Source organism: Phyllobates terribilis, unplaced genomic scaffold, assembly GCF_046119375.1.
Source record: "Phyllobates terribilis strain yellow unplaced genomic scaffold, ASM4611937v1 Scaffold_8__6_contigs__length_399053987, whole genome shotgun sequence".
Lineage (NCBI taxonomy): Eukaryota > Metazoa > Chordata > Amphibia > Anura > Dendrobatidae > Phyllobates > Phyllobates terribilis.
In genome coordinates, this window is record NW_027362768.1 from 230,055,517 (window position 1) to 230,082,097 (window position 26,581).

Genomic DNA, 26,581 nt, shown 5'->3' on the forward strand with positions numbered 1-26,581 from the left:
AGGACTCCTCCCCTGGTTTACCGATGTCCTCTTTTCAGCTCCAACAGCCAAAATCCAGTGTTCTTTGAGCTCGCGGAGACTCTTCACTTACCCCAAAATGCAGTGGGAATATGCAAATGATCTCCTCAGGACTCCTCCCCTGGTTTACCGACAGTTGCTCCGTCCTAATTTTTGGCAGCTTTTGCTTGCAAGGCATAAGCAAAAACTATGGGAGACCCAATCCCCAATAATGGGACTTATGTTTGTAATATGCTGTTCTGCATGGCTCTTGTAAGGGGCATTGCAAGTTGCTCCGTCCTAATTTTTGCCAGCTTTGCTTGTAATGCTTAAGCAAATACTATGGAACACCCACTCCCCAATAATGGGACTTATGTTTGTAATATGCTGTACTGCATGTGACACGCCCCCTGGGCCGTGTGTACACGTGTGTGGGATACCCGGTGCCGGGTCTCTGGGGTCTGTTGTCTCCGTGGCGGTGACCCGGTCCCGTGGCTCAGGCTGGTCAAACCAGTTGCAGTCTTTCTTAGGTTTTGAGGTTAATTGTCCGACTGCGCCACCTGTGGATTGCGGTCAGGGAGTACCACTGCTGCGAGGCAGACCGCTGAGGCTGGTGTTGTGTTCGCAGCATAGAATGGGATAACTCCTCACGGGAGGAGTATAGCCTCAGGGCAGTGAGTGTGGATGATGGGGGTGATGGTGCACGAGCACAGCAGAAATGACTCAGACTCTTTGCAGTGCAGTTCAGGGTCTTTACTGATGATTACAAGGAAGACCCTCCTGGGAGTACTGGCTAGCATAAGAGGCCTGGTCAGTCTGTGAGCAAGCAGGAGTTCCCCTGGCCAGGTGGAGTTGTAGGCCTCCCCGTCTGTCTGCACTCTTCCTGGCTACCTTGCTGCAAGCGGGTAGAAGTAGCCCACGTCCCTGAATGTACCGTGTAGTGCTCACCTGTATGGCTGGTGATTTGGGGCCTTCTGTTAGCCTCCGCTCCACGATGGCGGAGCTGGTCCCTTGCTTGTGACTGAGCCTCCGGGCTTCTATGGCCAGAGGACCTGAAATCCCCTGTCGGCTGGTTTCTGCTGCTGGATATATAAGTCCTCACAGCCTCGGACTCCTGTGTCCGGTTCCTATTGTCTTCTGCCAGGGCGAGCTCTGCTCAGCTTCCAGCCCCTGGTCTTTAGCTCCTAGCTCCTACAGAGCTCCTTGCTGTTACTTTCCCTTGCTCTCACTCTGACTCTGACTGTTCTCTGTTCTCTGACTCACTCAACCCCGCCCCAGATCCAGTTTATAAGGGCAGAATTCTCCCCTCCCAGGACTGGGGCAGGAGGATGTTGCATGTTTAAGGGATCCTGACCAGGAAACCTCTCACTTGCTCTCCGATGCAATATCTCTATTACTGTGTTGACAAGACCCCTGGGGTGCCACACATGGCTATTGTAAGGGGCATTGCAGTTCCTCATAATTTTTGCAAAGCCTTCCATTCACTGCTTAGGCCAACAGTGCACAGGAGACCCAGTTGCTATAAATGGAAAAAAAGGTTTAGTTAACGCCCTCTGACCTCCATGTCATTTTCAAGGGGCATTGGAGTGCCTTGAAATTTTTGGTAGGCATAGCACTCACTGTATGCCCTATAACTGTGTAGCTGAACCGCTCCTTTTGTTACAGAAACATATCCTACAAGACATATCTGGTTGACTGGCCTGATATTGATGTGAATGGTCCCTGTTCCTCCTGCTCTTTCTCTTTTGACACTACATCATCCATCATTTATCACCTGAAGCTTTGTTTTAACGGGAGTCATAGAACTTGGATAGTAGCAGGAAAACATCCAGCAATCCTCGGAGGAGGTAGGATATACGCCAAAACGCTGACCACCTCAGGCCTAGCCGCTACAACATACATGCGCTTGCATTACAATGAAACAAAGCAGATGCTAACTTCTATCATCTTCATCATGCTCCTCACCTTGACACTCTCAACTCCCCTGATGGAGAAGCCAGGGCCCACCGGAGGAGTCTGATAGTCCGTTGGGCTCGGCCAATGCTGCCCTAAAGCAGGCCAGGCTAAGAAAAGTGTGGGAAAGGATACCGGGACAAATAGGGGTGGATGGGGACTGAGTATGGACACCCGGCCACCCCCTGGAGGCTGGGGAGCAAGCGGGGACACCCGGCCACCAGGCGGCTGGGGACTGAGTATGGATACCAGGCCGCCGAGACAGCCATGGCGTGGTGGCCAGATTCCGCCTCCACATGCCTAAAAGGCCCAATTTAAAGTGCAAGCAAGCAGTACGGTATTGCAGCCTGGGGGTGGGTGGGTGGCAGGCTGCATACTTGCGCTTGCATTGCAAGGAATGGGAGAGGTACAATTGAACACTGCCCTGGGACAAGGACTTGAATGGGGATAGTTGCAAGTCTGCAATGACAGGTGCCTGGTGGGAGGCATCTTCGCATGTACCATGAACAGGGGTTTGGCAGGCACACACTACAGCGGAATAGGCTCTCCTTCCCACTAAATGCACTGGGGAGGGCACAGGTAATGTTTTGGTATACGCGCTTAATCTTATGTATAAGGCACACCAGGACAAATAGGGGCGGCTGGGGACTGAGTATGGATTCCTCGCTGCCGAAGCAACCATGAGGTAGTGGCCAGCTTCGGCCTCCTCCAAACTAAAAGGCCCCATTTCAAGTGCAAGCTAGCAGTATGAAATTGCAGTCTGGGGGTGGGTGGGTGGCAGGCTGCACACTTACAGTTGCATTAAAAGAAAACATAGCAGATGCTAACTTCTGTCATCATCATCATGCTTCTCACCTTGGCACTCTCAACTCCACCGATGGAGAAGTCAGGGCCCACCGGAGGGGTCTGGTTCTCTGGTGGGCTCGTCCAATGCTGCCTAAAGCATGCCGGGCTAAGAAAAGTGTGTGGGGGGATGTTCCAAGGAGAAATGGGGGAGGCTGGGGACCGTTTATGGACACCCGGTTGCCCCCAGGCGGCTGGGGACCGGGTGTGGACACCCGGCCGCGGGGCGGCTGGGGACCGAGTATGGACACCCGGCCGCCAGGCGGCTGGGGACTGAGTATGGATTCCAGGCCGCCAACACAGCCATGACGTGGTGGCCAGATTCCGCCTCCACATGCCTAAAAGGCCCAATTTCAAGTTCAAGCAAGCAAGCAGTATGGTATTGCAGCCTAGGGGTGGGTGGGTGGCAGGCTGCATACTTGCGCTTGTGTTGCAAGGAATGGGGGAGGCACAATTGAACACTGCCCTGGGACTAGAACTTGCATGGGGATAGTTGCAAGTCTGCATCTTCTGATGCGGCAAGGATCAAATGTGATGGGCATACTATTAGACTGTGACCTGGGAGTCAGAAATGCTTCCAGGGGTCTTCCCCATGCTGTTCCCATGTCTTTTCAGCATTTTATGCACGTGTCACACAGCACATGGCCAGATATGGTTGTAAAATGTTAAAATGACATTTCCCGGTGAATGCATTTGTCATAGTTGAAAGCAATACAAAGGTGCAAAAACGCATAAAAAATGCTACTTGTGAACATAGCCGAAGGTGTGGAGGAGTATTTTTGCTTTTGGTGATTTATTTTAACTTATACACAAGTCTTTTCCCTGGAAAGGAACTTCCTTAACATATTTCACAGGAAAAAAGTTTCACTTTCGTTTTTGAACGTTTTATTGTGAGCCCGTAAAAGTGGCTTAATACCTCTGACCACATTGTTGACAGAAGTGATCTGGGGGTCAGAAATGCTTCCTGGGGCGATCCTCATGCTGTCCCCATGTGATTTGAGCACTGTCACTATCGTTTTGGGCACTTGTTAGGCTTTTAAAAGACTGCCGGGGGTGCCACCGCAAAAATGCTCGAGTCTCCCATAGACTAACATTGGGCTCGTTTCTCGGGTCGAGCACCCGAGTATCACGGCAAGCTCTGCCTGAGCTTCAAGCACCCGAGCATTTTAGTGCTCGCTCAACACTAATTATTACCTCATTTAGTGGATATTTTCACAAAAAGTGAAATTTTCAAAAATTCAGAAAATTGGCTGTAAACGACTAAATATCAAAGACTCATCGGGCGAATCGCTTTGGAACTGAAATCGGAACGCGCACTGACATTTCCCCTATCTGAAAGTCTGATAAACGCCGGAAAAATGACTAAGTCCAAAAAAAAAAAGGTTTCAACTTTTTTCAATTTTACTCCCGTGGGAAATTCTGCCCACGCACATTTGGAGCTCTCCTGGGGTACTCTCACACATATTATTCCCTCATTTAGTGGATATTTTCACAAAAAAGTGAAATTTTCAAAAATTCAGAAAATTGGCTGAAAACGACTAAATATCAAGGACTCATCAGGCGAATCGCTCTGGAACTGAAATCGGAACGCTCACTGACATTTCCCCTATCTGAAAGTCTGATAAACGCCGGAAAAATGACTAAGTCCAAAAAAAAAATGTTTTCAACTTTTTTCAATTTTACCCTCGTGGGTTATATTTTCTACCCACACACACTTGGATCTCTCCTGGGGTACCCTCACACATATTATTCCCTCATTTAGCGGATATTTTCACAAAAAAAGTGGAATTTTCAAAAATTCAGAAAATTGGCTGAAAACGACTAAATATCAAGGACTCATTGGACGAATCGCTCTGGAACTGAAATCGGAACCCTCACTGACATTTCTCCAATCTGAAAGTCTGATAAACGCCGGAAAAATGACTAAGTCCAAAAAAAAAATGTTTTCAACTTTTTTCAATTTTACCCTCGTGGGTTATATTTTCTACCCACACACACTTGGATCTCTCCTGGGGTACCCTCACACATATTATTCCCTCATTTAGCGGATATTTTCACAAAAAAAGTGGAATTTTCAAAAATTCAGAAAATTGGCTGAAAACGACTAAATATCAAGGACTCATTGGACGAATCGCTCTGGAACTGAAATCGGAACCCTCACTGACATTTCTCCAATCTGAAAGTCTGATAAACACTTGAAAAATGACTAAGTCGAGAAAAAAAATAGTTTTCAACTTTTTTCAATTTTACCCCGTGGGATATATATTCTACCCACACACATTTGGAACTCTCCTGGGGTACCCTCACACATATTATTCCCTCATTTAGTGGATATTTTCACAAAAAAGTGAAATTTTCAAAAATTCAGAAAATTGGATGAAAATTACTAAATATCAAGTACTCATCGGGCGAATCGCTCTGGAACTGAAATCGGAACACTCACTGACATTTCCCCTATCTGAAAGTCTGATAAACAACAGAAAAATAACTAAGTCGAAAAAAAAAATTTTTGCAGCTTTTTTCAATTTTACCCCAGTGGGATATATATTCTACCCCCACACATTTGGAACTCTCCTGGGGTACCCTCACACATATTATTCCCTCATTTACTGGATATTTTCACAAAAAAGTAAAATTTTCAAAAATTCAGAAAATTGGCTGAAAACGACTAAATATCAAGGACTCATCGAGCGAATCGCCCTGGAACTGAAATCGGAACGCTCACTGACATCTCCCCTATCTGAAAGTCTGATAAACACCAAAAAAATGACTAAGTCCAAAAAAAAATTTTTTTAAACTTTTTTCAATTTTACCCCCGTGGGATATATATTCTACCCACGCACATTTGGAACTCTCCTGGGGTACCCTCACACATATTATTCCCTCATTTAGTGGATGGATATTTCCACAAAAAAGTGAAATTTTCAAAAATTCAGAAAATTGGCTGAAAACTACTAAATATCAAGGACTCATCGGGCAAATTGCCCTGGAACTGAAATCGGAATCCTAACTGACATTTCCCGCATCTGAAAGTCTGATAAACGCCGGAAAAATTACTAAGTTAAAAAAAAATTTTTTTTCAACTTTTTTCAATTTTACCCCCGTGGGAAATATATTCTACCCACGCACATTTGAAACTCTCCTGGGGTACCCTTACACATATTATTCCCTCATTTAGTGGATATTTTCACAAAAAAGTAAAATTTTCAAAAATTCTGAAAATTGGCTGAAAACGACTAAATATCAAGTACTCATCGGGCGAATCACTCTGGAACTGAAATCGGAACATTCACTGACATTTCCCCTATCTGAAAGTCAGATAAAAGCCGGAAAAATGACTAAGTTCAAAAAAATATTTTTTTCAACTTTTTTCAATTTCACCTCCGTGGGATATATATTCTACCCACACACATTTGGAGCTCTCCTCGGGTACCCGCACACATATTATTCCCTCATTTAGTGGATGGATATTTTCACAAAAAAGTGAAATTTTTGAAAATTCAAAAAATTGGCTGAAAACTACTAAATATCAAGGACTCATCGAACGAATCGCCCTGGAACTGAAATCGGAACGCTCACTGACATTTCCCCTATCTGAAAGTCTGATAAACACCTGAAAATGACTAAGTCCAAAACAAAATTTTATTCAAAATTTTTCAATTTTACCCCCGTGGGATATATATTCTACCCACGCACACTTTGAACTCTCCTAAGGTACCCTCACACATATTATACCCTCATTTAGTGGATATTTTCACAAAAAAAGTGAAATTTTCAAAAATTCAGAAAATTGGCTGAAAACAACTAAATATCAAGGACTCATCGGGCGAATTGCCCTGGAACTGAAATTTTAATGCTCACTGACATTTCCTCTATCTGAAAGTCTGATAAACACCGGAAAAATTACTAAGTTAAAAAAAAAAAATTTTCAACTTTTTTCAATTTTACCCCCGTGGGATATATATTCTACCCACGCACATTTGGAACTCTCCTGGGGTACCCTCACACATATTATTCCCTCATTTAGTGGATGGATATTTTCACAAAAAAGTGAAATTTTCAAAAATTAAGAAAATTGGCTGAAAACTACTAAATATCAAGGACTCATCGGGCGAATTGCCCTGGAACTGAAATCGGAATGCTCACTGACATTTCCCGCATCTAAAAGTCTGATAAATGCCGGAAAAATTACTAAGTTAAATAAAAAAAAATTTTCAACTTTTTTCAATTTTACCCCCGTGGGATATATATTCTACCCACGCACATTTGGAACTCTCCTGGGGTACGCTCACACATATTATTCCCTCATTTAGTGGATGGATATTTTCACAAAAAAGTGACATTTTCAAAAATTCAGAAAATTGGCTGAAAACTGCTAAATATCAAGGACTCATCAGGCGAATCACTCTGGAACTGAAATTGGAACGCTCACTGACATTTCCCCTATCTGAAAGTCTGATAAACACAGGAATAATGACTAAGACCAAAAAAAATTTTTTTTCAACTTTTTTCAATTTTACCCCCGTGGGATATATACTCTACCCACACACATTTACAACTCTACTGGGGTACCCTCACACATATTATTCCCTCATTCAGTGGATATTTTCACAAAAAAAGTGAAATTTTCAAAAATTCTGAAAATTGGCTGAAAACGACTAAATGTCAAGTACTCATTGGGCGAATTGCCCTGGAACTGAAATCGGAACGCTCACTGACATTTCCCCTATCTGAAAGTCTGATAAACGCCGGAAAAATTACTAAGTCCAAAAAAAAATGTTTTAAACTTTTTTCAATTTTACCGCCATGGGATATATAATCTACCCACGAACATTTGGAACTCTCCTGGGGTACCCTCACACATATTATTGCCTCATTCAGTGGATATTTTCACAAAAAAGTGAAATTTTCAAAAATTCAGAAAATGAGCTGAAAACGACTAAATATCAAGTACTCATTGGGCGAATCGCTCTGGAACTGAAATCGGAACGCTCACTGACATTTCCCCTACCTGAAAGTCTGATAAACGCCGGAAAAATTACTAAGTCCAAAAAATATTTTTTTAAAACTTTTTTCAATTTTACCTCCGTGGGATATATATTCTACCCACACACATTTGGAACTCTCCTGGGGTACCCTCACACATATTATTCCATCATTTAGTGGATATTTTCACAAAATAGTGAAATTTTCAAAAATTCTGAAAATTGGCTGAAAACGACTAAATATCAAGGACTCATCTGGCGAATCGCTCTGGAACTGAAATCGTAACGCTCACTGACATTTCCCCTATCTGAAAGTCAGATAAACGCCGGAAAAATTACTAAGTTAAAAAAAAAATTTTTTCAACTTTTTTCAATTTTACCCCCGTGGGAAATATATTCTACCCACGCACATTTGAAACTCTCCTGGGGTACCCTCACACATATTATTCCCTTATTTAGTGGATGGATATTTTCACAAAATAGTGAAATTTTCAAAAATTCAGAAAATTGGCTGAAAACTACTAAATATCAAGGACTCATCGGGCGAATTGCCCTGGAACTGAAATCGGAATGCTCACTGACATTTCCCGCATCTGAAAGTCTGATAAACGCCGGAAAAATTACTAAGTTAAAAAAAAAAATTTTTTCAACTTTTTTCAATTTTACCCCCGTGGGAAATATATTCTACCCACGCACATTTGAAACTCTCCTGGGGTACCCTTACACATATTATTCCCTCATTTAGTGGATATTTTCACAAAAAAGTAAAATTTTCAAAAATTCTGAAAATTGGCTGAAAACGACTAAATATCAAGTAGTAATCGGTCGAATCACTCTGGAACTGAAATCGGAACATTCACTGACATTTCCCCTATCTGAAAGTCTGATAAACACCGGAAAAATGACTAAGTCCAAAAAAAATTTTTTTTAAACTTTTTTCAATTTTACCCCCGTGGGATATATATTCTACCCACACACATTTGGAACTCTCCTGGGGTACCCTCACACATATTATTCCATCATTTAGTGGATATTTTCACAAAAAAAGTGAAATTTTCAAAAATTCTGAAAATTGGCTGAAAACGACTAAATATCAAGGACTCATCGGGCGAATCGCCCTGGAACTGAAATCGGAACGCTCACTGACATTTCCCCTATCTGAAAGTAAGATAAAAGCCAGAAAAATGACGAAGTCCAAACAAAAATGTGTTTAAACTTTTTTCAATTTTACCCCCGTGGGATATATATTCTACCCAAACACATTTACAGCTCTCCTGGGGTACCCTCACACATATTATTCCCTCATTTACTGGATATATTCACAAAAAAAGTGAAATTATCAAAAATTCAGAAAATTGGCTGAAAACGACAAAATATCACGTACTCATCGGTCAAATCGCTCTGGAACTGAAATCGTAGCGCTCACTGACATTTCCCCTATCTGAAAGTCTGATAAACACCGGAAAACTTACTAAGTTAAAAAAAAAAATTTTTAAACTTTTTTCAATTTTACCCCCGTGGGAAATATATTCTACCCACGCACATTTGAAACTCTCCTGGGGTACCCTTACACATATTATTCCCTCATTTAGTGGATATTTTCACAAAAAAGGAAAATTTTCAAAAATTCTGAAAATTGGCTGAAAACGACTAACTATCAAGTACTCATCGGGCAAATCACTCTGGAACTGAAATCGGAACATTCACTGACAATTCCCCTATCTGAAAGTCTGATAAACACCGGAAAAATTACTAAGTTAAAAAAAAAAATTTTTAAACTTTTTTCAATTTTACCCCCGTGGGAATTACATTCTACCCACGCACATTTGAAACTCTCCTGGGGTACCCTTACACATATTATTCCCTCATTTAGTGGATATTTTCACAAAAAAGTTAAATTTTCAAAAATTCAGAAAATTGTCTGAAAACTACTAAATATCAAGGACTCATCGGGCGAATCGCCCTGGAACTGAAATCGGAACGCTCACTGACATTTCCCCTATCTGAAAGTAAGATAAAAGCCAGAAAAATGACGAAGTGCAAACAAAAATGTGTTTAAACTATTTTCAATTTTACCCCCGTGGGATATATATTCTACCCAAACACATTTACAGCTCTCCTGGGGTACCCTCACACATATTATTCCCTCATTTACTGGATATATTCACAAAAAAAGTGAAATTTTCAAAAATTCAGAAAATTGGCTGAAAACGACAAAATATCACGTACTCATCGGTCAAATCGCTCTGGAACTGAAATCGTAACGCTCACTGACATTTCCCCTATCTGAAAGTCTGATAAACACCAAAAAAATGACTAAGTCCAAAAAAAAATTTTTTTAAACTTTTTTCAATTTTACCCCCGTGGGATATATATTCTACCCACGCACATTTGGAACTCTCCTGGGGTACCCTCACACATATTATTCCCTCATTTAGTGGATGGATATTTCCACAAAAAAGTGAAATTTTCAAAAATTCAGAAAATTGGCTGAAAACTACTAAATATCAAGGACTCATCGGGCAAATTGCCCTGGAACTGAAATCGGAATCCTAACTGACATTTCCCGCATCTGAAAGTCTGATAAACGCCGGAAAAATTACTAAGTTAAAAAAAAAAATTTTTTCAACTTTTTTCAATTTTACCCCCGTGGGAAATATATTCTACCCACGCACATTTGAAACTCTCCTGGGGTACCCTTACACATATTATTCCCTCATTTAGTGGATATTTTCACAAAAAAGTAAAATTTTCAAAAATTCTGAAAATTGGCTGAAAACGACTAAATATCAAGTACTCATCGGGCGAATCACTCTGGAACTGAAATCGGAGCATTCACTGACATTTCCCCTATCTGAAAGTCAGATAAAAGCCGGAAAAATGACTAAGTTCAAAAAAATATTTTTTTCAACTTTTTTCAATTTCACCTCCGTGGGATATATATTCTACCCACACACATTTGGAGCTCTCCTCGGGTACCCGCACACATATTATTCCCTCATTTAGTGGATGGATATTTTCACAAAAAAGTGAAATTTTTGAAAATTCAAAAAATTGGCTGAAAACTACTAAATATCAAGGACTCATCGAACAAATCGCCCTGGAACTGAAATCGGAACGCTCACTGACATTTCCCCTATCTGAAAGTCACATAAAAGCCGGAAAAATTACTAAGATCAATAGTAAAAATTTTTTAAACTTTTTTCAATTTTACCCCCGTGGGATATATATTCTACCCACGCACATTTGGAACTCTCCTGGGGTACCCTCACACATATTATTCCCTCATTTAGTGGATATTTTCACAAAAAAGAGAAATTTTCAAAAATTCAGAAAATTGGCTGAAAACGACTAAATATCAAGAACTCATCAAGCGAATTGCCCTGGAACTGAAATCGGAACGCTCACTGACATTTCCCCTATCTGAAAGTCTGATAAACACCGGAAAAATGACTAAGTCCAAAAAAAAATTTTTCAACTTTTTTAAATTTTACCTCCGTGGGATATATATTCTACCCACACACATTTGGAACTCTCCTGGGGTACCCTCACACATATTATTCCCTCATTTAGTGGATATTTTCACAAAAAAGTAAAATTTTCAAAAATTCAGAAAATTGGCTGAAAACGACTAAATATCAAGGACTCATCGAGCGAATCGCCCTGGAACTGAAATCGGAACGCTCACTGACATTTCCCCTATCTGAAAGTCTGATAAACACCTGAAAATGACTAAGTCCAAAACAAAATTTTATTCAAAAATTTTTCAATTTTACCCCCGTGGGATATATATTCTACCCACGCACACTTTGAACCCTCCTAAGGTACCCTCACACATATTATACCCTCATTTAGTGGATATTTTCACAAAAAAAGTGAAATTTTCAAAAATTCAGAAAATTGGCTGAAAACAACTAAATATCAAGGACTCATCGGGCGAATTGCCCTGGAACTGAAATTTTAATGCTCACTGGCATTTCCACTATCTGAAAGTCTGATAAACGTCGGAAAAATTGCTATGTCCAAAAAAAAAATTTTTTAAACTTTTTTCAATTTTACCCCCGTGGGAAATATATTCTACCCACGCACATTTGGGACTATCCTGGGGTACCCTCACACATATTTTTCCCTCATTTAGTGGATATTTTCACAAAAAAGTGAAATTTTTAAAAATTTTGAAAATTGGCTGAAAACTACTAAATATCAAGGACTCATCGGGCGAATCACCCTGGAACTGAAATTGGAATGCTCACTGACATTTCCCCTATCTGAAAGTCTGATAAAAGCCGGAAAAATAACTAAGTTCAAAATAAAAATTATTTCAACTTTTTTCAATTTTACCCCCGTGGGAAATATATTCTACCCAGGCACATTTGGAACTATCCTGGGGTACCCTCACACACATTTTTCCCTCATTTAGTGGATATTTTCACAAAAAAGTGAAATTTTCAAAAATTCAGAAAATTGGCTGAAAACGACTAAATATCAAGGACTTACTGGGCGAATTTCCCTGGAACTGAAATTGGAGCGCTCACTGACATTTTCCCTATCTGAAAGTATGATAAACGCCGGAGAAAAGACTAAGTTCCAAAAAAAAATTTTTTCAACTTTTTTCAATTTTTCCCCCGTGGGATATATATTCTACCCACGCACATTTGGAACTCTCCTGCGGTACCCTCACACATATTAATCCCTCATTTAGTGGATATTTTCACAAAGAAGTAAAATTTTCAAAAATTCAGAAAATTGGCTGAAAATGACTAAATATCAAGGACTCATCGGGCGAATCGCCCTGGAGCTGAAATCGGAATGCTCACTGACATTTCCCCTATCTGAATGTTTTATAAACACCGGAAAAATGACTAAGTCCAAAACAAAATTTTATTCAAAATTTTTAAATTTTACCACCGTGGGATATATATTCTACCCACGCACATTTGGAACTCTCCTGGGGTACCCTCACACATATTATTCCCTCATTTAGTGGATATTTTCACAAAAAAGTGAAATTTTCCAAAAATTCAGAAAATTGGATGAAAACGACTAAATATCAAGGACTCATCGCGCGAATCGCCCTGGAACTGAAATCGTAGCGCTCACTGACATTTCCCCTATCTGAAAGTCTGATAAATGCCGGAAAAATGACTAAGTTAAAAAAAAAATTTTTTTCAACTTTTTTAAATTTTACCCCCGTGGGATATATATTCTACCCACGCCCATTTGGAACTCTCCTGGGGTACCCTCACACATATTATTCCATCATTTAGTGGATATTTTCACAAAAAGGTGAAATTTTCAAAAATTCAGAAAATTGGCTGAAAACGACTAAATATCAAGGACTCATCGAGCGAATCGCCCTGGAACTGAAATCGGAACGCTCACTGACATTTCCACTATCTGAAAGTCTGATAAATGCCGGAAAAATGAATAAGTACAAAAAAAAATTTTTTTAAACTTTTTTCAATTTTACCGCCGTGGGATATATATTCTACCCACGCCCATTTGGTACTCTCCTGGGGTACACTCACACATATTATTCCCTCATTTAGTGGATATTTTCACAAAAAAGTGAAATTTTCAAAAATTCACAAAATTGGCTGAAAACGGCAAAATATCAAGGACTCTTCGGGCGATTTTCCCTGGAACTTAAATCGGAACGCTAACTGACATTTCCCCTATATGAAAGTTGATAAACGCCGGAAAAATGACTAAGTTCACAAAAAAAATTTTTTTAAACTTTTTTCAATTTTAAATCCGTGGGAAATATATTCTACCCACGCACATTTGGAACTCTCCTGGGGTACCCTCACACATATTATTCCCTCATTTAGTGGATATTTTCACAAAAAAGTGAAATTTTCAAAAATTCAGAAAATTGGGTGAAAACGAGTAAATATCAAGGACTCATCGGGCGAATTGCCCTTTAACTGAAATCGGAACGCTCACTGACATTTCCCCTATCTGAAAGTCTGATAAACACCGGAAAAATGACTATGTCCAAAACAAATTTTTTTCAACTTTTTTCAATTTTACCCCCGTGAGATATATATTCTACCCACACACATTTGGAACTCTCCTGGTGTATCCTCACACATATTATTCCCTCATTTAGTGGATATTTTCACAAAAAAACTGAAATTTTCAAAAATTCACAAAATTGGCTGAAAATGGCGAAATATCAAGGACTCATCGGTCGAATTGCTCTGGAACTGACATCGTAGCGCTCACTGACATTTCCCCCATCTGAAAGTCAGATAAAAGCCAGAAAAATGACTTAGTTCAAAAAAAAAAATTTTCAACTTTTTTCAATTTTACCCCCGTGGGATATATATTCTACCCATGCACATTTGGAACACTCCTGGGGTACCCGCACACATATTATTCCATCATTTAGTGGATATTTTCAAAAAAAAGTGAAATTTTCAAAAATTCAGAAAATTGGCTGAAAACGACTAAATATCAAGGACTCAGCGGGCCAATTGCTCTGGAACTGAAATTTTAATGCTCACTGGCATTTCCAATATCTGAAAGTCTGATAAACGTCGGAAAAATGACTAAGTTCAAAAAAAAAATTTTTTTTTTAACTTTTTTCAATTTTACCCCCTTGGGATATATATTCTACCCACACACATTTGGAACTCTCCTGGGGTACCCTCACACATATTTTTCCCTCATTTAGTGGATATTTTCACAAAAAAGTGAAATTTTCAGAAATTCAGAAAATTGGCTGAAAACGACTAAATATCAAGGACTCATTGGGCAAATCGCTCTTGAACTGAAATCGGAACACTCACTGACATTCCCCTATCTGAAAGTCTGATAAACGCCGGAAAAATGACTAAGTTCAAAAAAAAAATGTTTTCAACTTTTTTCAATTTTACCCCCGTGGGAAATATATTCTACCCACGCACATTTGGAACTCTCCTGGGGTACCCTCACACATATCATTCACTCATTTAGTGGATATTTTCACAAAAAAGTTAAATTTTCAAAAATTCAGAAAATTGGATGAAAACGACTAAATATCAAGGACTCATCGAGCGAATCACCCTGGAACTGAAATCGGAACGCTCACTGACATTTCCCCTATCTGAAAGTCTGATAAACACCGGAAAAATGACTAAGTCCAAAACAAAATTTTATTCAAAATTTTTCAATTTTACCCCCGTGGGATATATATTCTGCCCACACACATTTTGAACTCTCCTGGGGTACCCTCACACATATTACTCCCTTATTTAGTGGATATTTTCACAAAAAAGTAAAATTTTCAAAAATTCAGAAAATTGGCTGAAAACGACTAAATATCAAGGACTCATCGGGCAATTTGCCCTGGAACTTAAATCGGAACGCTAACTGACATTTCCCCTATCTGAAAGTTTGATAAACGCCGGAAAAATGACTAAGTTCACAAAAAAAAATTTTTTAAACTTTTTTCAATTTTAAATCCGTGGGAAATATATTCTACCCACAAACATTTGGAACTCTCCTGGGTTACCCTCACACACATTCTTCCCTCATTTCGTGGATATTTTCACAAAAAAGGGAAATTTTCAAAAATTCAGAAAATTGGCTGAAAACGACTAAATATCAAGGACTCATCAGGCAATTCGCTCTGGAACTGAAATCGGAACGCTCACTGACATTTAACCTATCTGAAATACTGATAAACGCCTGAAAAATGACAAAGTCCCCCCAAAATTTTTTTTAAACATTTTTCAATTTTACCTCCGTGGGATATATATTCTACCCACGCACATTTGGAACTCTCCTGGGGTACCCTCACACATATTATTCCCTCATTTAGTGGATATTTTCACAAAAAAGTGAAATTTTCAAAAATTCAGAAAATTGGCTGAAAACGACTAAATATCAAGTACTCATCAGGCGAATCGCTCTGGTACTGAAATCGGAACGCTTACTGACATTTCCCCTATCTGAAAGTCTGTTAAACGCCGGAAAAATGGCTAAGTTAAAAAAAAAAATTTTCAACTTTTTTCAATTTTACCCCCGTGGGAAATATATTCTACCCACGCACATTTGGTACTCTCCTGGGGTACCCTCACACATATTATTCCCTCATTTAGTGGATATTTTCACAAAAAAGTGAAATTTTCAAAAATTCTGAAAATTGGCTGAAAACGACTAAATATCAAGGACTCATCGGGCGAATCGCCCTGGAACTGAAATCGGAACGCTCACTGACATTTCCCCTATCTGAAAGTCTGATAAACGCCGGAAAAATGACTAAGTTAAAAAAAAAAATTTTTCAACTTTTTTCAATTTTCCCCCCGTGGGATATATATTCTACCCACGCAGATTTGGAACACTCCTGGGGTACCCTCACAAATATTATTCCCTCATTTAGTGGATATTTTCACAAAAAAGTGAAATTTTCAAAAATTCAGAAAATTGGCTGAAAACGACTAAATGTCAAGGACTCATCGGGCAAATCGCTCTGGAACTGAAATCGGAACGCTCACTGACATTTACCCTATCTGAAAGTCTGATAAACGCCGGAAAAATGACGAAGTGCCCAAAAAATTTTTTTTAAACATTTTTAAATTTTACCTTCGTGGGATATATATTCTACCCACGCACATTTGGAACTCTCCTGGGGTACCCTCACACTTATTATTCCCTCATTTAGTGGATATTTTCACAAAAAAACTGAAATTTTCAAAAATTCACAAAATTGGCTGAAAACGGCGAAATATCAAGGACTCATCGGTCGAATTGCTCTGGAACTGAAATCGTAGCGCTCACTGACATTTCCCCTATCTGAAAGTCAGATAAAAGCCGGAAAAATGACTTAGTTAAAAAAAAAAATTTTTCAACTTTTTTCAATTTTACCCCCGTGGGATATATATTCTACCCATGCACATTTGGAACCCTCCTGGGGTACCCTCACAGATATTATTCCCTCATTTAGTGGATATTTTCACAAAAAAGTGAAATTTTCAAAAATTCAGAAAATTGGCTGAAAACGACTAATTATCAAGGACTCATCGGGCAAATCACTCTGGAACTGAAATCGGAACGCTCACTGACATTTACCCTATCTGAAAGTCTGATAAACGCCGGAAAAATGACTAAGTTCAAAAAAAATTTTTTTTCAACTTTTTTCAATTTTACCACCGTGGGAAATATATTCTACCCACGCACATTTGGAACTCTCCTGGGGTACCCTCACACATATCATTCACTCATTTAGTGGATATTTTCACAAAAAAGTTAAATTTTCAAAAATTCAGAAAATTGGATGAAAACGACTAAATATCAAGGACTCATCGAGCGAATCACCCTGGAACTGAAATCGAAACGCTCACTGACATTTCCCCTATCTGAAAGTATGATAAACACCGGAAAAATGACTAAGTCCAAAACAAAATTTTATTCAAAATTTTTCAATTTTACCCCCGTGGGATATATATTCTACCCACGCACATTTGGAACTCTCCTGGGGTACCCTCACACTTATTTTTCCCTCATTAATGGATATTTTCACAAAAAAGTGAAATTTTCAAAACTTCAGAAAATTGGCTGAAAACGACGAAATATCAAGGACTCATCGGGCAAATCGCTCAGGAACTGAAATCGGAACGCTCACTGACATTTACCCTATCTGAAGGTCTGATAAACGCCGGAAAAATGACGAAGTCCCCAAAAAATTTTTTTTAAACATTTTTCAATTTTACCCCGTGGGAAATATATTCTACCCACGCCCATTTGGAACTCTCCTGGGGTACCCTCACACATATTATTCCATTATTTAGTGGATATTTTCACAAAAAAAATGAAATTTTCAAAAATTCAGAAAATTGGCTGAAAACGACTAAATATCAAAGACTCATCGGGCGATTTGCCCTGGAACTGAAATCGGAATGCTAACTGACATTTCCCCTATCTGAAAGTCTGACAAACACCGGAAAAATTACAATGTCTAAAAAAAAATTGTTTTCAACTTTTTTCAATTTTACCCCCGTGGGCTAAATATGCTACCCACGCACATTTGGAACTCTCCTGGGGTACCCCCACACATATTATTCCATCAATTAGTGGATATTTTCACAAAAAAGTGAAATTTTCAAAAATTCAGAAAATTGGTTGAAAACAACTAAATATCAAGGACTCATCGGGCGAATCGCCCTGGAACTGAAATCGGAACGCTCACTGACATTTCCCCTATCTGAAAGTCTGATAAACGCCGGAAAAATGACTAAGTTCAAAAAAAAAATTTTTCAACTTTTTTCAATTTTACCCCCGTGGGATATATATTCTACCCACGCAGATTTGGAAAACTCCTGGGGTACCCTCACAGATATTATTACCTCATTTAGTGGATATTTTCACAAAAAAGTGAAATTTTCAAAAATTCAGAAAATTGGCTGAAAACGACTAAATATCAAGGACTCATCGGGCAAATCGCTCTGGAACTGAAATCGGAAAGCTCACTGACATTTACCCTATCTGAAAGTCTGATAAACGCCGGAAAAATGACGAAGTCCCCAAAAAAATTTTTTTAAACATTTTTCAATTTTACCCCCGTGGGATATATATTCTACCCACGCATATTTGGAACTCTCCTGGGGTACCCTCACACATATTATTCCCTCATTTAGTGGATATTTTCACAAAAAAGTGAAATTTTCAAAAATTCAGAAAATTGGGTGAAAACAAGTAAATATCAAGGCCTCATCGGGCGAATTGCCCTTTAACTGAAATCGGAACGCTCACTGACATTTTCCCTATCTGAAAGTCTGATAAACGCCAGAAAAATGGCTAAGTTGTAAAAAAAAAATTTTTTTCAAATTTTTTCAATTTTACCCCCGTGGGAAATATATTCTACCCACGCACATTTGGAACTCTCCTTGGGTACCCTCACACATATTATTCCCTCAATTAGTGGATATTTTCAGAAAAAGTGAAATTTTCAATAATTCAGAAAATGGGTTGAAAACAACTAAATATCAAGGACTCATCGGGCGAATCGCCCTGGAACTGAAATCGGAACGCTCACTGACATTTCCCCTATCTGAAAGTCTGATAAACGCCGGAAAAATGATTAAGTCCCAAAAAAAATTTTTTTAAATTTTTTCAATTTTCCCCCGAGAGATATATATTCTACCCACACACATTTGGAACTCTCCTGGGGTACCCTCACACATATTATTCCCTCATTTAGTGGATATTTTCACAAAAAAGTGAAATTTTCAAAAATTCTGAAAATTGGCTGAAAACGACTAAACATCAATGACCCATCGGGCGATTTGCCCTGGAACTGAAATCGGAACGCTCACTGACATTTCCCCTATCTGAAAGTTTGATAAACGGCGGAAAAATGAATAAGTTCATAAAAAAAAAATATTTTTAAACTTTTTTCAATTTTACTCCGGTGGGATATATATTCTACCCACGCACATTTGGAACTCTCCTGGGGTACACATATTATTCCCTCATTTAGTGGATATTTTCACAAAAAAGTAAAATTTTCAAAAATTCAGAAAATTTGCTGAAAACGACTAAATATCAAGGACTCATCGGTCGAATCGCTCTGGAACTGAAATCGTAACGCTCACTGAAATTTGCCCTATCTGAAAGTTTGATAAACGGCAAAAAAATGAATAAGTTCATAAAAAAAAAATTTTTTTCAACTTTTTTCAATTTTACCCCGGTGGGGTGTATATGCTACCCACGCACATTTGGAACTCTCCTGGGGTACCCTCACACATATTATTCCATCAATTAGAGGATATTTTCACAAAAAAGTGAAATTTTCAAAAATTCAGAAAATTGGCTGAAAACGACTAAATATCAAGTACTCATCGGGCAAATCGCTCTGGAACTGAAATCGGAACGCTCACTGACATTTCCCCTATCTGAAAGTCTGATAAACACCGGAAAAATGAGAATGTCCAAAAAAAAATTTTTTCAACTTTTTTCAATTTTACCCCCGTGGGATATATATTCTACCCACACACATTTGGAACTCTCCTGGGGTACCCTCACACATATTATTCCCTCATTTAGTGGATATTTTCACACAAAATACTGAAATTTCCAAAAATTCACAAAATTGGCTAAAAACGGCTAAATATCAAGGACTCATTGGGCGAATAGCTCTGGAACTGAAATCGGAACGCACACTGACATTTCCCCTATCTGAAAGTCTGATAAACGGCAAAAAAATGAATAAGTTAAAAAAAAAAATTTTTTTCAATTTATTCTACCCATGCACATTTGGAACTCTCCTGAGGTACCCTCACACATATTATTCCCTCATTTAGTGGATATTTTCACAAAAAAGTGAAATTTTCAAAAATTCTGAAAATTGGCTGAAAACGACTAAATATTAACAAATCAATGGGCAAATCGCTCTGGAACTGAAATCAGAACGCTCACTTACATTTCCCCTATCTGAAAGTCTGATAAACGTCGGAAAAATGAATAAGTTCAAAAAAAAAATTTTTTTCAATTTTACCCCCGTGGGAAATACATTCTACGCACGCACATTTGGAACTCTCCTGGGGTATCCTCACACATATTATTCCCTCATTTAGTGGATATTTTCACAAAAAAGTAACATTTTCAAAAATTCAGAAAATTGGCTGAAAATGACTAAATATCAAGGACTCATCGGGCATATCGCTCGGGAACTGAAATCGGAATGCTCACTGACATTTCCCCTATCTGAAAGTCTGATAAACACCGGAAAAATGACAATGTCCAAAAAAAAATTTTTTTCAACTTTTTTCAATTTTACCCCCGTGGGAAATATATTCTACCCACGCACATTTGGAACTCTCCTGGGGTACCCTCACAGATATTATTCCCTCATTTAGTGGATATTTTCACAAAAAAGTGAAATTTTCAAAAATTCAGAAAATTGGCTGAAAACGACTAAATATCAAGGACTCATCGGGCAAATCGCTCTGGATATGAAATCGGAACGCTAACTGACATTTCCCCTGTCTGAAAGTCTGATAAACACCGGAAAAATGACAATGTCCAAAAAAAAATTTTTACAACTTTTTTCAATTTTACCCCCGTGGGATATATATTCTACCCACACACATTTGGAACTTTCCTGGGGTACCCTCACACATATTATTCCCTCATTTAGTGGATATTTTCACACAAAAAACTGAAATTTTCAAAAATTCACAAAATTGGCTGAAAACGGCGAAATATCAAGGACTCATCGGTCGAATTGCTCTGGAACTGAAATCGTAGCGCTCACTGATATTTCCCTTATCTGAAAGTCTGATAAACGCCGGAAAAATGATTAAGTTAAAAAAAAAATATTTTTAAACTTTTTTCAATTTTACTCCGGTGGGATATATATTCTACCCACGCACATTTGGAACTCTCCTGGGGTACACATATTATTCCCTCATTTAGTGGATATTTTCACAAAAAAGTAAAATTTTCAAAAATTCAGAAAATTTGCTGAAAACGACTAAATATCAAGGACTCATCGGTCGAATCGCTCTGGAACTGAAATCGTAACGCTCACTGAAATTTGCCCTATCTGAAAGTTTGATAAACGGCGGAAAAATGAATAAGTTCAAAAAAAAAAAATTTTTTCAACTTTTTTCAATTTTCCCCGGTGGGGTGTATATGCTACCCACGCACATTTGGAACTCTCCTGGGGTACCCTCACACATATTATTCCATCAATTAGAGGATATTTTCACAAAAAAGTGAAATTTTCAAAAATTCAGAAAATTGGCTGAAAACGACTAAATATCAAGGACTCATCGGGCGATTTGCCCTGGAACTGAAATGGGAATGCTCACTGACATTTCCCCTATCTGAAAGTCTGATAAATAGCGGAAAAATGAATAAGTTCAAAAAAAAAATTTTTTTCAACTTTTTTCAATTTTACCCCCGTGGGATATATATTCTACCCATGCACATTTGGAACTCTCCTGAGGTACCCTCACACATATTATTACCTAATTTAGTGGATATTTTCACAAAAAAGTGAAATTTTCAAAAATTCAGAAAATTGGCTGAAAACGACTAAATATCAAAGACTCATTGGGCGAATAGCTATGGAACTGAAATCGGAATGCTCACTGACATTTCCCCTATCTGAAAGTCTGATAAACGCCGGGAAAATGAATAAGTCCAAAAAAAAAATTTTTTCAACTTTTTTCAATTTTACCCCCATGGAGTATATATGCTAACCACGCACATTTGGAACTCTCCTGGGGTACCCTCACACATATTATTCCATCAATTAGTGGATATTTTCACAAAAAAGTGAAATTTTCAAAAATTCAGAAAATTGGCTGAAAACGACTAAATATCAAGGACTCATCGGGCGATTTGCCCTGGAACTGAAATCGGAAAGCTCACTGACATTTCCCCTATCTGAAAGTCTGATAAACGGCGGAAAAATGAATAAGTTCAAAAAAAAAATTTTTTTCAACTTTTTTCAATTTTACCCCCGTGGGAAATATATTCTACGCACGAACATTTGGAACTCTCCTGGGGTACCCTCACACATATTATTCCCTCATTTAGTGGATATTTTCACAAAAAAGTGAAATTTTCAATAATTCAGAAAATTGGTTGAAAACAACTAAATATCAAGGACTGATCGGGCGAATGGCCCTGGAACTGAAATCGGAACGCTCACTGACATTTCCCCTATCTGAAAGTCAGATGAAAGCAGGAAAAATGACTAAGTTCAAAAAAAAAATTTTTCAACTTTTTTGAATTTTACCCCCGTGGGATATATATTCTACCCACGCAGATTTGGAACACTCCTGGGGTACCCTCACAGATATTATTCCCTCATTTAGTGGATATTTTCACAAAAAAGTGAAATTTTCAAAAATTCAGAAAATTGGCTGAAAACGACTAAATATCAAGTACTCATCGGGCAAATCGCTCTGGAACTGAAATCGGAACGCTCACTGACATTTCCCCTATCTGAAAGTCTGATAAACGGCAAAAAAATGAATAAGTTAAAAAAAAAATTTTTTTTCAATTTTACCCCCGTGGGATATATATTCTACCCATGCACATTTGGAACTCTCCTGAGGTACCCTCACACATATTATTCCCTCATTTAGTGGATATTTTCACAAAAAAGTGAAATTTTCAAAAATTCTGAAAATTGGCTGAAAACGACTAAATATTAACAAATCAATGGGCAAATCGCTCTGGAACTGAAATCAGAACGCTCACTTACATTTCCCCTATCTGAAAGTCTGATAAACGTCAGAAAAATGAATAAGTTCAAAAAAAAATTTTTTTTCAATTTTACCCCCGTGGGAAATATATTCTACGCACGCACATTTGGAACTCTCCTGGGGTATCCTCACACATATTATTCCCTCATTTAGTGGATATTTTCACAAAAAAGTAACATTTTCAAAAATTCAGAAAATTGGCTGAAAATGACTAAATATCAAGGACTCATCGGGCATATCGCTCGGGAACTGAAATCGGAATGCTCACTGACATTTCCCCTATCTGAAAGTCTGATAAACACCGGAAAAATGACAATGTCCAAAAAAAAATTTTATTCAACTTTTTTCAATTTTACCCCCGTGGGAAATATATTCTACCCACGCACATTTGGAACTCTCCTGGGGTACCCTCACAGATATTATTCCCTCATTTAGTGGATATTTTCACAAAAAAGTGAAATTTTCAAAAATTCAGAAAATTGGCTGAAAACGACGAAATATCAAGGACTCATCGGGCAAATCGCTCTGGAACTGAAATCGGAACGCTCACTGACATTTACCCTATCTGAAAGTCTGATAAACGCCGGAAAAATGACGAAGTCCCCAAAAAATTTTTTTAAAACATTTTTCAATTTTACCCCCGTGGGAAATGTATTCTACCCACGCCCATTTGGAACTCTCCTGGGGTACCCTCACACATATTATTCCATCATTTAGTGGATATTTTCACAAAAAAGTGAAATTTTCAAAAATTCAGAAAATTGGCTGAAAACGACTAAATATCAAGGACTCATCGGGCGATTTGCCCTGGAACTGAAATCGGAACGCTAACTGACATTTCCCCTATCTGAAAGTCTGATAAACACCGGAAAAATGACAATGTCCAAAAAAAAATTGTTTTCAACTTTTTTCAATTTTACCCCCATGGGAAATATATTCTACCCACGCACATTTGGAACTCTCCTGGGGTACCCTCACAGATATTATTCTCTTATTTAGTGGATATTTTCACAAAAAAGTGAAATTTTCAAAAATTCAGAAAATTGGCTGAAAACGACTAAATATCAAGGACTCATTGGTCGAATCGCTCTGGAACTGAAATCGGAACGCTAACTGACATTTCCCCTATCTGAAAGTCTGATAAACACCGGAAAAATGACAATGTCCAAAAAAAAATATTTTTCAACTTTTTTCAATTTTACTCCTGTGGGATATATATTCTACCCACGCACATTTGGAACTCTCCTGGGGTACACATATTATTCCCTCATTTAGTGGATATTTTCATAAAAAAGTGAAATTTTCAAAAATTCAGAAAATTGGCTGAAAACGAATAAATATCAAGGACTCATCGGGCAAATCGCTCTGGAACTGAAATCGGAACGCTCACTGACACTTCCACTATCTGAAAGTCTGATAAATGCCGGAAAAATGAATAAGTCCAAAAAAAATTCTTTTTAAACTTTTTTGAATTTTACCTCCGCGGGATATATATTCTACCCACACACATTTGGAACTCTCCTGGGGTACCCTCACACATATTATTCCCTCATTTAGTGGATATTTTCACAAAAAAGTGAAATATTCAAAAATTCAGAAAATTGGCTGAAAACGACTAAATATCAAGGACTCATCAGTCGAATCGCTCTGGAACTGAAATTGTAACGCTCACTAACATTTCCTCTATCTGAAAGTCTGATAAATGCCGGAAAAATGAATAAGTCCAAAAAAAAAATTTTTTAAACTTTTTTCAATTTTACCCCCGTGGGGTATATATGATACCCATGCACATTTGGAACTCTCCTGGGGTACCCTCACACATATTATTCCCTCAATTAGTGGATATTTTCACAAAAAAGTGAAATTTTCAAAAATTCAGAAAATTGGCTGAAAACGCCTAAATATCAAGGACTCATCGGTTGAATCGCTCTGGAACTGAAATCGTAACGCTCACTGACATTTGCCCTATCTGAAAGTCTGATAAATGCCGGAAAAATGAATAAGTCCAAAAAAAAAATTTTTTCAACTTTTTTCAATTTTACCCCCGTGGGGTATATATGATACCCACGCACATTTGGAACTCTCCTGGGGTACCCTCACACATATTATTCCATCAATTAGTGGATATTTTCACAAAAAAGTGAAATTTCAAAAATTCTGAAAATTGGCTGAAAACGACTAAATATCAAGGACTCATTGGGCGAATCGCTCTGGAACTGAAATCGGAACGCTCATTGACATTTCCGCTATCTGAAAGTCTGATAAACGCCGGAAAATTTAGTAAGTTCAAAAAAAAATATTTTTCAACTTTTTTCAATTTTACTCCGGTGGGATATATATTCTACCCACGCACATTTGGAACTCTCCTGGGGTACACATATTATTCCCTCATTTAGTGGATATTTTCACAAAAATGTGAAATTTTCAAAAATTCAGAAAATTGGCTGAAAACGACTAAATATCAAGGACTGATCGGGCAAATCGCTCTGGAACTGAAATCGGAACGCTCACTGACATTTCACCTATCTGAAAGTCTGATAAATGCCGGAAAAATGAATAAGTCCAAAAAAAATTTTTTTTAAACTTTTTTGAATTTTATCTCCGCGGGATATATATTCTACCCACACACATTTGGAACTCTCCTGGGGTACCCTCACACATATTATTCCCTCATTTAGTGGATATTTTCACAAAAAAGTGCAATTTTCAAAAATTCAGAAAATTGGCTGAAAATGACTAAATATCAAGGGCTCATCGGTCGAATCGCTCTGGAACTGAAATCGTAACGCTCACTGACATTTGCCCCTATTTGAAAGTCTGCTAAATGCCGGAAAAATGAATAAGTCCAAAAAAAAAATTTTTTCAACTTTTTTCAATTTTACCCCCGTGGGGTATATATGCTACCCACGCACATTTGGAACTCTCCTGGGGTACCCTCACACATATTATTCCATCAATTAGTGGATATTTTCACAAAAAAGTGAAATTTTCAAAAATTCAGAAAATTGGCTGAAAACGACTAAATATCAAGGACTCATCGGGCGATTTGCCCTGGAACTGAAATCGGAACACTCACTGACATTTCACCTATCTGAAAGTCTGCTAAACGGCGGAAAAATGAATAAGTTCAAAAAAAAAATTTTTTTTAACTTTTTTCAATTTTACCCCCGTGGGGTATACATGTTACCCACGCACATTTGGAACTCTCCTGAGGTACCCTCACACATATTATTCCCTCATTTAGTGGATATTTTTACAAAAAAAGTGAAATTTCAAAAATTCTGAAAATTGGCTGAAAACGACTAAATATCAAGGTCTCATTGGGCGAATCGCTCTGGAAATGAAATCGGAACGCTCACTGACATTTCCACTATCTGAAAGTGTGATAAAGACCGGAAACATGACAATGTCCAAAAAAAAAAATTTTTCAACTTTTTTCAATTTTACTCCGGTGGGATATATATTCTACCCACGCACATTTGGAACTCTCCTGGGGTACCCTCACACATATTATTCCCTCATTTAGTGGATATTTTCACAAAAAAGTGAAATTTTCAAAAATTCAGAAAATTTGCTGAAAACGACTAAATATCAATG